Consider the following 16,350-nt stretch of genomic DNA (forward strand, 5'->3'; position numbering starts at 1 on the left):
ATGAACATTTACAGCAGCAGAATCAATCTATACATGTAGCAGATAGTTAAGTATGCAATATCGGAGATAGAAATACAATCTAGACAGATTAACACTGTGTTACAGCGGTGTTCGCCATTGAAAATCGCCCAATGGCATTATTAAACATAAGTATATAAACAATGCATACTGCAAATGATTCCATGACCTCCCAATACTTAAAAGCGAAACAAACAGCCAAAATAGACGTTTTTACACCAAATTCCCCTCTGCCGTAAACGGTATCCTATATTTTGACTCCTCTGTGGGATGGGCATCATTTAAAAATGCCCTCTGCGGTAAAGTTTATCATACGTGACTATACCCGGGTCCCTTTGAAGGGTCATAACGTCGGTGTAGACGTACGGACAGACTTGAAACTTGCCAGGATTATCCCCAGATGATTGGTCGTTTGACTTGTGAGGTAAATTTGATCAAAATATTTTGTAAACACTTCGAATTGGGCCGTTGAATATGGTTTTCGCATCAATTTTAATAAACGTCCAATTTAAACAGCTGAATACTTCTTTATTTCGCAAAGTTGGCGACCAGGATTAATTCTATAATATGTTAAGGCATTTACACGTATGCTTGCACCAGAATATTTTCATGGAAAGACGAAATGAAAAAATACAGCTCAAAAGACTAACACCACTATTCGCCGTTATTGATTTCTGACCTCTGTGGCAGCCGCATCCCTCGGCGTGGTGGACATCAGGTAATAGGGTGTGTTGTTGATATGTTCATCTGCCTGACCCATTTTATGTTTTGCACATCTCAAAAAGTATGTGGTCTTGAGCCATCAAATGTTAAAGAATAGTTATTCAGTATATGAAGTTGTGCACTTGGGGATTTGTTTGGGATTTTGAAAAGTATGTCCCAAGTTATGTTATGGGTCAAACAAAGAAGTATAAAATACCAATATTTGTATAGCACTTTGGGTCAAATAATGTGGAAACATCACAAAGTATCTGCCGTGTATACGGTACCGAAGTCACGTGCGTTGGCTTTTAGACTAGTTAGGTACACGGTGTCAGAGAAACAGTGGCTCGGCAATTTTATCCTTGCAAGTATTTTCTCGGAAAAAACATCGAAATTTAAAAAAAGTAACGATCACATATAACACTGACCACAGGAGTCTGAAATTCTATCAATAAGACGATGGAAGTCTATCTTTACAAAAAATACCCCCTATATATATAAAATAAACACTGGTGTTTATTTTATATATATAGGGGGTATTTTTTGTAAAGATAGACTTCTATCGTCTTATTGATAGAATTTCAGACTCCTGTGCACTGACTGACTGTTTACATTGTATGATAACTGACGGTGACCGGTAAATTATTTTTAATGCATGACATACTTATTTCTTTATTCTGTCACGGTTTACAAATATGGTATATTGGTAATTCGGTGGGTGGATTAGCGCCGATGTCGTGATTTTCGTTTCGGACCGATAGAGTTCTCAAAATTTCCGGAGCCCTGGTTATGGCCCTTCACAATCAACACTATTCATAAAAAGAAAGAAACAAAAATAAATATAAAACAAATAGTCTTTCAATTTCTTTTATCATGTTTTTCTTATTGATGATTTGTAGTTTCCATATCCCACCCTGATGATTCATACCTCAAACACAAGGTCTTATGAAAGTTTACATAGGTGTGCATTTTCAGGAAGTAACATATAACCATGCAGTGACAGGAAGCGGGGGATACCAGTGCTCTATGGACACACATCTAGTTCAAAATCAGTATGTGGTTGAACACTGAAATATAGACTGTTGAAAAAAGCAAGCGGTATTTGGGAATACCGAAAACTACTCCATTACCGAAAACTACCGAAAACCAGTTTTGATTACCGAAAACTACTTATTTTTCTAAAAGTATTATTATTATGATATTAAATTTAATACATACTATTAATATATAATATTTTATTAAAACAGGCGAAATTTTGAATTAATTCGTCCATGTTTAAGTGTTTTATCCGACATTATTGATTACGCTTTGAAAATGAAACATTGAGTTACTTCCCTTTCATATATATACTGTACAAAATCAGTTACACTGATTTGTTTTAGAGTTTCCGTAATATGAATATAAAATTATTAAAGTTGATTTTTGAGAAAAATTAATTGTTGTCTTAATAGAAAGTTTGCACTTTTAGTCGAAAGAAAATATCAACGAGTCATTAAAACGGTGAGTTTATTTGTAGAGTGTTTGAAGAAAGAAGTTCAAAGGTAAGTATAAATGTTTTTCATACCTGGTTGGAAATTATTTTTTGGATATATTAACTAATTATTTAATGAGTGTTAATTTTAAATTTAGAGTCTTTTCAGGTTTGCACGTGCATCTTTAATCCATCTGTATGGTGCTAAATACATTCCCGCTCAAGTTCTTTAAGGTGATAACAATGTGTCTTTAATCTGAGCTTTCAAACGACACATTAAATGTAATTATTAAAAACAATATATCTTGAAATTGATTCTTATTGAATCTGCTTCTCTTTAATCTACTTAACATCAGAAGAAACTACATAAAAAAAGTTTTGTCACTCATTTTAATTCTTCATAGCTTGTTGTCTTCTTTGTTTTTAACGTATATTTAAGCTTACGAAAAAGTAGCCTCAGTACCATTGTCTTTGGTTTCATTATGGAATATCCATGCTCTGTCTGTACTCTTGAGTGCCATGAAGGCATACATTGTTCCAATTGTCAGAATTGGGTACATAGTGATTGTGCAAATTTAAGTTCTAAGGACTTGAAAACTTGGTCTGCTGCTCACTTAAACTTTCTGTGCAAATGTTGTGTTTTCTCTGGATTTAACTACGATGCAAGTGCAGCTTTGTCAAGGTAAATATAACTTCTTTATATTCAGCCGTTATGATTTTAGAATCAACTGTTGATAAACGTAATGATTTTTGGATAATAATGAAGTATTTTCAAAATTAGTATGCATTAAAACAGATACGTATTTCACTGACCAATTATAAAAACTTTCAACAATCTTCAAGAAATCGTTTTGACTGATGTCTTTTTTTAAAATAAAAATGTCTTTTCCAATAACCAGCAGGATAGTTATAAACATTTATCAAGCAATAATTACTTGAATATGCAGGAAATTTGCAACGCTCATAACACGTGCAAAAAGTCTATTTTCCGTCCAGTACGGACATAATATATGCCGTGACCCGTCAAACATGTTATTTGTTATTTAAATCTAATTAATTTATGTACTTTATCTGAAAATGGAGATCATGTTATTCATGTTAATGTTCATATAAAGTCTTTTTAGTACGATTTCCTTTATATAGCTTACCGTCACAGACTGTTATATGGTACTGACCTGTTATATGCTTCAAATTTCATGCGTGTCAGCAGAAATTTCTTCAATTTGTAGCAAATATAAAACATTTTAGGCTTTACGTTTCCTAAAAGCATCAAGTATGCGAGGATAAAATTTAAAAGATAAATGCAAATATGAAAATATTTTTACCTTGAATATCTAAGCTTTCAGAAAATATGTTTTTTTTATGTTTGTATGATGAATGGTCTGTGAGTTTTAATTGTTACAAATTCAGTCACATGAGATATCCCTGACAAATAAAGTTTATCCCCCTTATAAACTGAAGCCCATTGCACATAAAAGATGTTATGAGACAAGATGTAATTTATAAAGGCCAACATCTTGTGGAATAACATCTAAGTCAAATTTCAATTAAAATGAAATAATACCGCATTCATGCCAGCATTTTATTATAAATGAGCCGCGTCATGCGAAAACCAGTCTTATAAGCGATTGCGACCAGTATGGATCCTGAATCAAATTTCAGTTAAGAAGAAATTTAAATTATTATCTATAATTAAAAAGAAACACGTGTTTATGCCAGCATTTTACTATAAATGTTCTAGCAGATTAGAGATTTACAATTGACGACAATTTGTTGAATTGACAAGTATGTGCAATGGTTTAGCTTCAGTCGGTCTTTAAGGCGGCCACAGTCAGCATCAAATGCCCCATCCCTGACAAATAAAGTTTATCCCCCTTATAAACTGAAGCCCATTGCACATAAAAGATGTTATGAGACAAGATGTAATTTATAAAGGCCAACATCTTGTGGAATAACATCTAAGTCAAATTTCAATTAAAACGAAAGAAAACCGCATTTATTTAAATGCCAGCATTTTATTATAAATTATCCGCTTCAAGTATGTGAAATGGTTTAGCTTCAGTTGGTCTTTAAGGCGGCCACAGTCGGCAACAAATGCTCCATCCCTGACAAAGTTCCCCCCCCCCCCCCCCCCACACTTATAAACTGAAGCCCATTGCACATAAAAGATGTTATGAGACAAGATGTAATTTATAAAGGCATAAAGGCCAACATCTTGTGGAATATCATCTAAGTCAAATGTTTAAATAAATAAATAAACAAACAAATACAATGTCTATGCTAGCATCATTTTACAAATAACTTGTAGTCTTAAACCAGGCATGTACACTGTGGCACCAAATTATTAGTCTTTGGAACAAGTGTCAATGCGGAATACTCCATTATAATGAGATAGGATGTGCCATTGTCTATACTTATCACAACCAATGTATCATATGTTTTCTTTTTGTCTATTTCAGGCTTTGTTCTGCAATGAACTCAAACAGAAAGAACGCTCTGACGCACCAAGGTCAGTCTGAGGCGAAACTGCTGGAAACATACAACGTTGAACCATCAAAACGAGATAAAGTTACGTTCGAAACTGACAACGAGTGTGTCAAAATACTTCCCGCCATCTGTCAAATCGTTGGGCAATATTATATGAAAAATACATGAACATATACAATAGATGTAAAATGTTGTCCTCTTTCATTTCATCAAACTTCTAACGTCTTGCAAATTTATCTCCCTCTAATTCCCGCCAATCTGTCAAAAGGAAGGTCAAGGTTTGTGATTATGTACATGTCAATTTAAAATATGCAATCAAATATATGAGATAGCGAATTTGATTGATTAAATGTGAGAACAGCTCAAGAAACATGACACAGTATTAATACTTGTGTACCTGACTAATTATTTATTTTTCTACGATACATGATACAATTATTTATTTTATCTACCTATAATAATCCATTAACATCCGCTGTTCTCTAAAACACTGGTCTTTAAAAAATCATATGCAATCATAATTTGATAATGTTTAATAATACAATTATTTATAACATTATTTTCAAATAATAGAAATTATTTTCTTCTGCAAATAATTTACTTTATTTTGCAAGAAAAAGCTGTCAACACCGTTGCTATGCAGTTACGTCACGATCACTAGGCAATTGGTGATCTTTGGAGATTATCATCCGTTATGCATGGTTTCTAGCCAGCATGCTATCATTAAGCCGGGTATCAGTTCTACCAACGGTATATAAGCACCAAAAGTCCGTGCAAATTTCTCTTTCTCGATTCAACACCGAAGATAAACTACGCTGCTAAAAGCTCAATTTCACAGCTGTAAACTATATTACGTTTATCATGCCACGTGGTCGAGCCGTACGGAGGAGGAATTATGCTGCCGCTGGGCCATTGCAGCAAGGTGCTGCGGGTCGGAATCCTAATGCTAGGCGGGCACGCAACGTAAATAATGCCGATGTCAATCCTGTCAACGATGATGCCATTGCCGGTCAAAGATTGGTTGATTCACATTGCCAGACGGACTCTCTATCCTCTCCAAATCCGGTGGTAACTACACGGGGACAGAAGCGCACGAGTGATGACCTCATGGTGCAAGCAACAGCTTATTACAGCCAGATGCGGGTAGGTCTATTATTGATTTTGAAATTATTATTAGGGAATTCGGGTGTTCTTCCTCCGGACAATTCACATCAGAGTTAAGGTCCCGATAATTTAAGTCTCGGTTTTGAAAATACTGCTCAGGGTATTAATGTCCCAATTTTTCCCCAGTCTGTTTTCTAGTCTACTTCAGGCGGCTTGTTTACGCCGCCGGATATGCGTTTAGCAGGAGATCATCTGGCCGCCCATGTTCCGACGTCAATTAAACAACAAATTTACAAGGGTGAATACACTAATTTAGCTCTCTTATTGAAAGGTGCTGTAGAACTGTCCGAATTTTCCAACAGCAGTGTTCTCAGATTAGTAGATTCTGACGGCCATATTGAGGCTTCCAAAAAAAAAAATCGGTTCTATCGAGAGATGGACCGATGCCTTCATAATTTATGCATCTATTTATTTGTCCACACATTCTGATAAAGTTTACCAACTTTTGCATTACATGTTTACCATCAGAGAGTGTGCCGCGCGTCAAGGGGGATTCGCTTGGCGGACCTATGATGAACAGTTCCGCCTCCGACAAGCACTAGTGCCTTCCCCTTGGTCAGCTATTATTAACGATCTATGGTGGCACTGCGTCCAGGTGCAGGATAGTTCTAGGCCGACAACCCCTTTCAGCTAAAAATGCAATGACTTTAATGTCGAAACCTAAAACAGTTAAAAAACTAGGAGTCATACCCTTGCAACCACTTTACATTTCGGCAAGGATGGTCACCTGTTTTTACTAAATTAGTTTTAAATATATTTTTATAACTTTAGGCAAAATAAAAATCAGAAATAAGAGTCTTTGTGTTCTCGTTTTTCGGCAAAGGCCGACTCTGATTTTACCAATTTTATCAAACTTTTATCAAATTTTACCAATCCTAACCAAATTTTAAACAAGTTAAATTCATGGTTAATAGTATAACAAAAAAAATAAAATCAGGATAAAGGAATATCAAATACATGATTGTATTCTGTTTAAAGTTAGGCCAGCAGTGTATATATGTAGTAGGGACCTATGGTGGCATAAACAACGCCCAGTCCGAGAAAATAGGTACAAGAAAGACGCCACCATAGGAATAGCCAGTAGTGATGACGATCAGTAAGCATACAGACGGCGACAGACAAGGGTAACAAACAACAGGTAGGCTAAACAGGTAAATTTTAGGTAAAAACTCTCACGTGTAATTTAGACGTCGGGTACACAGGATTCACGTGTAAAACATTTATTAATCCATAGTTTTGCTTCAAATTTCCAGTATCGCTAAAGAACATATATAGCTAGACTACTAGAGCATTTTTAGTAAGATAATTTAATTAAAACAAGCAAAATCATATAAAAACGGTCGAATTTTGATAAAACCAACTGTAAAATTTCATACAGCGCGATCGTAAATATCTTTTCTATACAATAAGTAAAGTAACTAATACCGATATAATCATTAAATTTAGACTTTAGGCTAGAAATTGCAAAAAAAAAACAGATCTGAAAAGCATTAAAAATGACAAAATGACAGCAATTTAAAAACATAGAGTAAAACAGTATTGGTAAAGTACATTGAATGTATGGAGTAAGCATATTTATCGATATGACACAATTATGCAGTAGGCGTGGCGTGTAATCTATAAATAACCTGTGTACGGACTGGAACAACTGATACGTATATTAGACCTTCCTGGTACGGACAACAATCGGACGTATATTTAAATGATTTTTATTAAATGTGTTTTTTAAAGTTTTAAAGTTTTTAAAGTTTTATGGTTAATAAAATAAAGCAGTAGAGTATAGATGTAGTTCATGGTCAGTGGCAGTTTTTCTCATGCGTTTCATGAGGGTAAGAAAGGTAATAGCGGTTGTTACCCTGGATGACAATGTTTAATAAATTTAATTATATTTCTCATAATCTAATCATTATTTTGGCAATTTAGACACAATTCAGGGGGATACAACAATTAAAACAATGCAAAAACAATAAAATACTCCAGCCAAGACCCAGACATGTTCCAAAACTAACACCCGGGCCTTGAATTTAGGTCCCCTTTTAATTATATCATATGGAGCTAATTCTTTGTACCGACCTGAATCTGGCAACGGGTCTCAAAATTCAAATCTCGCTGGGCCTACGATTGATTAGTTTGACTGGAAACAGTCATAACTACGCAGCGCAGAGTAAACAAATAAAAATAAACAAAACAAAACATCGAAACCTAAACAACGTTTCAAGAAAGCTATGCAATGCCTTATTGGCTCTTTGAATTTTTACTGCCGTGCTGTTGTAGGGGTAGGGATAGAGTGCGAAATGGACTCCATTTCGCAAAATGGACTTTACGTCTACGAAATGGACTTTTATTTTCTTAATTGTGACTTTAATGAAAAAGTTATATGTATTTTCTTCCATAGATATGATTGATAATAGGTAAAGCTAAATATTGATCACCTTTGAAAAATCATTCTTATAATTTGCAACCAAAATATTGCAATTTATTAAGACCGCGTCCTCCGAAATGGACATTTTCGTGCCAAAATTCTTCAAAATGGACTTTTATTTTCTTAATTCGGGGTTTAATTTTGATGAAATATATATTTTTTATAAAATGGTATGATAGATTAGAGGTAATACTAAATGTTGGTCACTTTTGATAATATATTTTTCTAACTTTTTACCAAAATATTACAAATTATTATTTAGACCACGTCGTCCGAAATGGACATTTTCGTGCCAAAATTCAACGAAATGGACTTTTATTTTCTTAATTATGGGTTTAATTTTGATGTTTTTTTGTATTTTCATAAGAAGATATGATAGGTTAAAGGTAATACTAAATATTGGTCACCTTTTATAAATTATTTTTGTAACTTATAACCAAAATATTACAAGTTAGTAAGGCCGCGTCCTCCGAAATGGACATTTTCGCGTCAAACTTCTACGAAATGGACTTTTATTCTCTTAACTGTAGGTTTAATTTTTATGAAATTTGTATTTTCATAAGAAGATATGATAGGTTAAAGTACTGGTCACTTTTGATAATTTTTTTTTTTCTGAGTTATAACTAAAATATTACAAATTATTAAGACCGCCTCGATCCTACGAAATGGACTTTTATTTTCTTAAATGGAACTGAAATGAAAAAGCTATATGTATTTTCGTAAATAGATATTATAGATTAGAGGTAAAATAAATATTTGTCACCTTGGATAAATTATTTTTCCAAGTTATAATCAAAATATTACAATTTATTCAGACCACGTCCGCTGAAACGGACTTTTTTCGCGCCAAAGTTATACAAAATGGACTTGTATTTTCTTAATTGCGGGTCCAAATTTGTTGAAGTTTGTATTTTCATAAATAGATATGATATATTAGAAGTAATACTAAATGTTTGTCACTTTTGATAATAGTTGTTTCTAATCTATAACCAAAATATTTCAATGTATTAAAACAGCGCCCTCCGAAATGGACATTTTCGTGCCAACCTTCTACGAAATGGACTTTTATTTTCTTAAGTGTGGCGTTAATGTCTATGATTTTTGTGTTTTCATGAAAATATATTATTGGTAGAAGGTAATACTAAATATTGGTCACCTTTGATAAATTATTTTTTAATTTTTAAACATAATAGCTTATTAAACAGCGGACAATTTAATTTGTTAGTGGGTGGAATTTACTAAAGCCGTGGAAATTAATCAGTCTGATCTTTTAGCTAGAACTATAAAGATAAATACGTGAAATTAACATAATTACTTTAAGCAATCATTTTGGAAAACCAATTTGGTCACGAGCGTAGCGTAAATGTACCAGGGTTGAAATAAAAAAGTTGAATTTAGTTAATTTTTGTCTCTTAATATGTGCAATCAAATAACGAAATATATCATCATTGATATTCATTTGTTAGTTAAGGCACGTATAACTTGCGGATTATTTTTACTAATTCTTACTAATGAAAATCGGAAAAGCGTTTGTCACTAGACGAACACTACTTTGATATACACATGAAAATTACATGGTATAACATGATATACAAATACATGGTATAATATAAACTACAACTGTGTTATCTACAGTTCTCTGTACGGGAGAAAAATAGTATCAACCAGTTCTGTATTAAGTATCATCATGATTTAAAAGAAATCGACAAAGGTAATTTTACATTTTGGTGTGATAAATTGTTACTTCAATTATTTTCTTTATACATGAGACAAAAACGGTGTCGAATTGGAATGCATGAAAATTTCATTTCTCGTGTTTAAGGTGACAAGAACAAGACCTGAAGGTGAAATATACGTTTGCTATTAATGAATATGATTCATTGATGGAATTTATTTACGGCTGGCATTTTTATGATTGTTCATCTTCTGTTAATAATTATTGCAAATTCCATTTCGTGATATTTTCGCAGCTATCGGTAGTTGAAAAAGACATTGTATATCAATTTTACTAATATACACATACGTGTAAATTAAATTCAATTTCGATTTATTGCATAAAGCGTGTTAACACAATGTCTATAGCAAATACAAAAAAAATATAATATGGAGAACAGGGAGTACATAATTAAACTAATAAGTCAATAAACGACAATTAATGTATAAATCCAATTATGTTAATTTTCTTATTTGAATGTAATATATTACCACAATCAAACAACAATTCAAAACATTAAAACGAAAATTCTTACCTCACAGTAAATACAATCCGTTTTACAATTTTCCAGACACACCGAACAAGCGTATTTCTTAGACATTTTGACAAAAAAATGTAAGAGTAGACCGCGTATTCAATAACGGGTGTATTTATACGATTTTATTTAATTGGCATTTCTCAATTTTTTATAATTTTTGTTATTAAACTTACCTTTGACTGTTTTGGATGTCGGAGCAAACAAATATACTTGCCGCTCTAATATATGATAATTATTACTTAAATTCCCAAATAACTGAGGCAGAAATAGTGAAATGTATTAAAAATCTGAGTAATGGTAAAGCATCAAGTCCCTCAGACAATATTAGAAATGAATATATTAAGAGTACGAAAGATATTCTGTTACCTATCTATGTTAAGCTGTTTAACTGTGTGCTAGACACAGGCTTCATCCCAAATGCATGGCTAGAAGGAACAATAATTCCAGTCTTTAAAAATAAAGGTCAGACAAATGACCCAAACAATTATCGCCCAATTACAATTTTAAGCTAACAAACTATTGCAAGACCATTCTATTTAAGAATTATAAGAGACTATAAATATAATATAATTTCTTTACATATCATATAAAATATTCAAATAATTTACAGTTAAGATTCATGAATAACAATACTCGACTTTTCACGGTGTTTGCCTCTGAATAAGAGCTTTGCCATTAAAAGGGGCATAAATCTCTCAAATTTCTAATTTGAACTATGGGAATTGTTTATAGTGGGGTAACCTTTAAGGTATTGGACCCCTAATAGTAATGTTTTAAAAATGGCATTTGCTTGATATATTCTTAAAGTTGACCATGTTTCACACTGTGTTGCAAATTTTAAACAACTTTCACCGTGCCGTTTTTTGTAAATTTTGTATAATATATGGTATTTCCTCACGCTCAAGAAGAGACAAAATTCAATGTGATGGCCACAAGCTAAAATGCTTGCAGAGAATTCATTACAACATTAATTTTGATAAAAGAAACATCAAGCTATTGTTAAACAATTAAAAAACACAAAATAACACAAAATAAAACTTTAAAACTCATTTTTGTCTAGGGTGCCTCAAGTGAACAGAATTAATGATACAGAATTCTAACTCCAACATTGAAAAATTAAGGTCGAATCCGGTGGGTCTGTTTTGAATTTTGCTCACTTTATTCAAAAATAACCTTGGGGCAATAGTAAAACCTACCTGCATTTCTTCCACAACATGTAATCTAACGAATGAAGGCAAAATAGAGAACTTTTACCGCACGTAACTCAGTATTTTTAAAGATGTCTAACTCTACCCCTTCCTGATTCAGAGGTAAATTCACACTAAACAGCAAAAAATCGCTTATAAAATGAAATTTTTCCACTTTTGTACAATTCATCCATAATTAGTCTTGAAAGAAGTAAAAACTTACTAGAAAAAAAAGAAAACATGAAAAAAAAAATTTGGTCCCAGTGGGGTTTGAACCTACGCCCCCCTGAAAATTGCAGTCAAGGTAGGTTTATGGTAGGAATTGAATACTCTTCAAAAAGGAGATACTCTATTACGGGTCCAATACCTTAATAGTAAACGAGTATTTAATTATCAATTCAATGGCTTGATAGCAACAGAGATCTTGGACATTATGTAAAAGGTAAAGAAAAATCTAAGTTTAAAAAAAAAAATTAAAAAAAATAACTCTGTCAACACTGAAATCAGAGTTGTGGGGATTGTTTCTCTTTGGGCAGATTTTGATAGTAGAAAAATATATGACATGGAAAAACAATTTAAATAATTTTTAAAAGTATCTATTTGTATCTTTTAAGGGACATATCTATGTCGTAAAAAAAATAACTCATTATTTAAACGTTCTATTCTGTCTAATATTTCTTATGTAACTATGTTCCGTATAAAATACGGCAGGTTATCAAAAGAGTCTAACATGTAAGTTAAACTCTAATCTATCACATCTGTCAAAGAAAATGACGATATCTTCAACATTAAAGTAATAAATTGAAATAAAAAGTCCATTTTCGTACAAGTTTGGCACACAATTTCCATTTCCTATGACGCGCTCCTAATTTACATTGTAATAATTCTGTTATAAATAACAAAAACATATCATCTAAAATGACCAATCCAATGTGAAGGTTTATCTATTATTTAATAAAATAAATTGAAGAAACTTCAAAAATCTTTGAAATTAATGCCGCAATTAAAAAATAAAAGTCCATTTTGTATCAGATTTTGTATGAAAATGTCCATTTCGTAGGCCGCGGTCTTGATAAATCGTACAATTTCTTTTATTCACCCGGCCAATTTACCATCAAAAATAATCATTATGTAGGTGAAACTATCCTCTATCAGATTCATTTAAGAAAATACAGATATATTTGAAATTTAAGCCGTATTTTAAATAATAAAAGTCCATTTTGTATAAGATTCTGTATGAAAATGTCCATTTCGTAGGCCGCGGTCTTGATAAGTCGTACAATTTCTTTTATTCACCCGGCCAATTTACCATCAAAAATAATCATCATGTAGGTGAAACTATCCTTTATCAGATTCATTTAAGAAAATACAGATATATTTGAAATTTAAGCCGTATTTTAAATAATAAAAGTCCATTTCGTAGACGTAAAGTCCATTTCGCGAAATGGAGTCCATTTCGCACTCTATCACTACCGCTGTTGTAGCCGGCAGGCCGTTTATTCGTCGCTTGATCAATGCTACTTGTGGTTTCACAAAATCATTCCATCAAATACAGATCAATAAAGAAATCCGCCTTAACCTACAAATGTGGTTAAATTTCGTTCAAAATTATAACGGGATTTCAGTGTTTCACGACCTCTTTTGGGTCACTAATGAGGACGTTCAGTTGTTTACGGATAGCGCTGGGGGCCAAGACAGGGGTTTTGGAATATATTTCCACAGCCAATGGTGTAATGCTGAGTGGCCGGAATCATGCCACACATCGGGAATAACATCTGATATTACGGTTTTGGAATTATTTCCCATTCTTGTAGCATTATTTATTTGGGTCACTGACTTAAAAAATTAATTGTGACAATATTTCGGTAGTTCATATTTTGAACAAATTGTCATCAAAATCCGAACGTATCATGTGTTTATTTAAATTTCTCACATTGAGGTGTTTGCAGTTAAACATCATTGTCAAGGCAAATCATATTCAAGGTCGTTCAAATATCGTTTGCGACGCATTATCTCGGTTTCAGTGGGACAGATTCAGACAGGTCGCTCCAGAAGCAGACACAGCCCCTCGCCAGATACCTTCCTTTCTTTGGAATATCTTCAATTTAGAGCCGGGCAGTAACAGCCCTGAACTCCCTCTCAAACTACAACGTAGCGCTAAACGTATTTAGGCAATTCAGACAAATTTACAAATTAGGCGATTTTTGGCCAACCCCAATTAAACACATAGTTGTTTTTATTTCTCATTGTTCTGAGAAAGGACTTTTACCGAAAAGCATTTCAACCTATATTTCTGGTTTGAATTACTATCACAAACTGCACGGTTATCACGTCATCACTAGTAATTTTGTTATAAAGAAAATACTTGAGGGTTGCCATAGGAAACGTATTTCTAGGGACAAAAGAGCACCGCTGACTTGGAATGTATTAGTTGTAGTGTGCTCGGTTTTAACACAGGTCGCAATTAATCATTATGAGTCAGTTCTATTTCTATAGGTCGCATAGCTTTCGAATAGGCAGAGCAACTGATTTAGCGCAGGAGGGTCTTTCGGCTGAAGTAATAAGTCATTAGGTCACTGGTCTTCAAAGTCTTATAGAATTTATATTCGTAATTAGCTTTCTTTTCAATATTTAGTGCCCACTTTTGCTGATGTCAGCAATTAGCCAAGAGTTTATAATTTAAATTTTACTACACTTAGACTATATTAGAGATGTACTGGACGAAAACTTACAGCAATAGTGTTAGTAGTTTAAGCCCTTTGGATGTAAAGCGTAATACTACTGCTACAAAAGTCTGCTGAGCTGGAAATGTGAGACTATTACATGAAGGAAAAATTATGCACAATGTTCTTTAAGAATTTTTGGGGTATAAATTTCTAGAAATTTATTGTGGCGTAAAAATTCTGTCGGTCGAGGGTTGAACACGCGAGCCAGCAAAATTCACTGCTTATACACAAAATTATTCTATTATTTGATATTGTATGGTATCTGTCTGTCGAATTTTCTCCTAAATCGATGTTGGGGCCTTGGCCTCATTCCCGTCGGTTTGGGGGCCTATTCGACTGACGTATTTATAGTAATAATAAACAGCGTAATTTGAATCGCGGTTAGATAAATTCTGATAGTAAGCCTGCAATTCTGTTTGCGTTTCTAGGTTTTGCCCAAGTGATCTGGCAATCCTAGCTTGCTTAGTTTACTGTTGCGCTTGCCATATTTGCCTAGTTTGCGTAGTTTATTGTTGCACTTGCCAAGTTTTTTACTTGATTGGTTTCAAGTAAATTTGCGTCTTTGCCCGTGGATTCCAATGATAGCTTGCCTTATTCGCAACAGGTTTTGCCATTTGCTCATTTTGCTATTCATGTCGGACAGTTGCTTCGGCACTCCCTGTCATAATATTGCAGGCTTGGACAGTTGCTTCGGCACTCCCTGTCATAATATCTCATTCAGGCTCGCTGGTTCTTCTCGACCGACTGTGTTTGGACAGTTGCTCCGGCACACCCTGTCCAAACATTAAGTGGCCTTAAACCTCCAAACTTACCATAATAATGTTATTATAGTTACTTGTTACCCCTTGTGATAAATGTCATATGATGTAATGTTTTACATGATTCTTATTGAATAATAATGATAAACCGTTAAGTATTTTGTTTTATTTACTTTCGAATGATAAAATAAAACAAACTTGTGACGACAATGACATTTAACACTATTCGATTATTTTATCAAAGGGAAGTAACTCAGTATACAATTATCACTCATTTTAATAAAATCCAAATTAAACCACTTTAAAATTGTCAAATTTCTTCAAAATTTCGTCTGTTAATATATATTATTATATGTTATCAGAATATATTAACTTAAATTCCAAAACAGTAATACTTTTAGAAATATAAGTCGTTTTCGGTAATCAAAACTGGTTTTCGGTAGTTTTCGGTAATGGAGTAGTTTTCGGTATTCCCAAGTACCCGAAAGCAAGTTATGCAGCAATACAGTTAATGCATACAAAATTCTTTATCAGATATTGTTGTCGAGCCCGCTTGCCGAAGTGAAGACATAGTTGTCAAAATGGCTGTTTGGTGTATGTGTGTGTCCGTCTGTGTGTCCTTCCATCCGGATTAGCTTGTCCAGACCATAACTTTGACATGCATGGAGAAATCTTGTTTATATTTGGTCTGAATGTTAACGTCAGTGAGACGGAGTGTCATGCGAACACCCTAGGTTCCTATCTCAAAGGTTTTGGTCACAGTTTGAGGTCAAAGGTAATGTAAGATCATGTTTGGCCAATAACTTTGACTTGCATTGAGGAATCTTATTTATATTTGGCATGAATGTTTAACTCAATGAGATGGAGTGTCATGTGCAAACCCGAGGTTCCTCTCTCAAAGGTCAAGGTTACAAGGTCAAAGGGTAGACTCGACATGTTGCCTGTAGGCATCTAGTTTAATTTTGCATGTATTTATTTTCTAGCTTGCAAGAGAGGATGTTCAGTTGAAGAGTAGTGTGCCCCATGTAGTTGTTGGTAACCAGATCATTACAAATTTAGGTAAGTACAAGTTTATCTTCCTTTATAGCTTGTAACTGTGCATAATTTCAGTAATTTCTTAATAAGTTTTATATGGTGTGTGAAATGAGATTTACTCATATAAG

The 16,350-nt window shown here is 33.4% G+C and overlaps 1 long non-coding RNA gene across 5 annotated transcripts in view; it reads left to right on the forward strand.

The window, feature by feature from the left end:
• Positions 1–1,340: 1,340 nt before the first annotated feature.
• LOC123529419 (uncharacterized) overlaps positions 1,341–16,350 on the forward strand; it is a 49,173-nt gene continuing 34,163 nt past the window's right edge. Inside the window, exons 1-2 of one of the 5 annotated variants that reach the window (XR_008366170.1) lie at positions 1,341–1,357; positions 16,171–16,246. This is a non-coding gene — a long non-coding RNA (uncharacterized LOC123529419). Of the gene's footprint in view, positions 1,358–13,161; positions 16,247–16,350 lie in introns of those variants that run through there. The other 4 variants (XR_008366169.1, XR_008366171.1, XR_008366168.1 and 1 more) reach the window with 4 other exon arrangements.

Source organism: Mercenaria mercenaria, chromosome 1 (genome assembly GCF_021730395.1).
Source record: "Mercenaria mercenaria strain notata chromosome 1, MADL_Memer_1, whole genome shotgun sequence".
Lineage (NCBI taxonomy): Eukaryota > Metazoa > Mollusca > Bivalvia > Venerida > Veneridae > Mercenaria > Mercenaria mercenaria.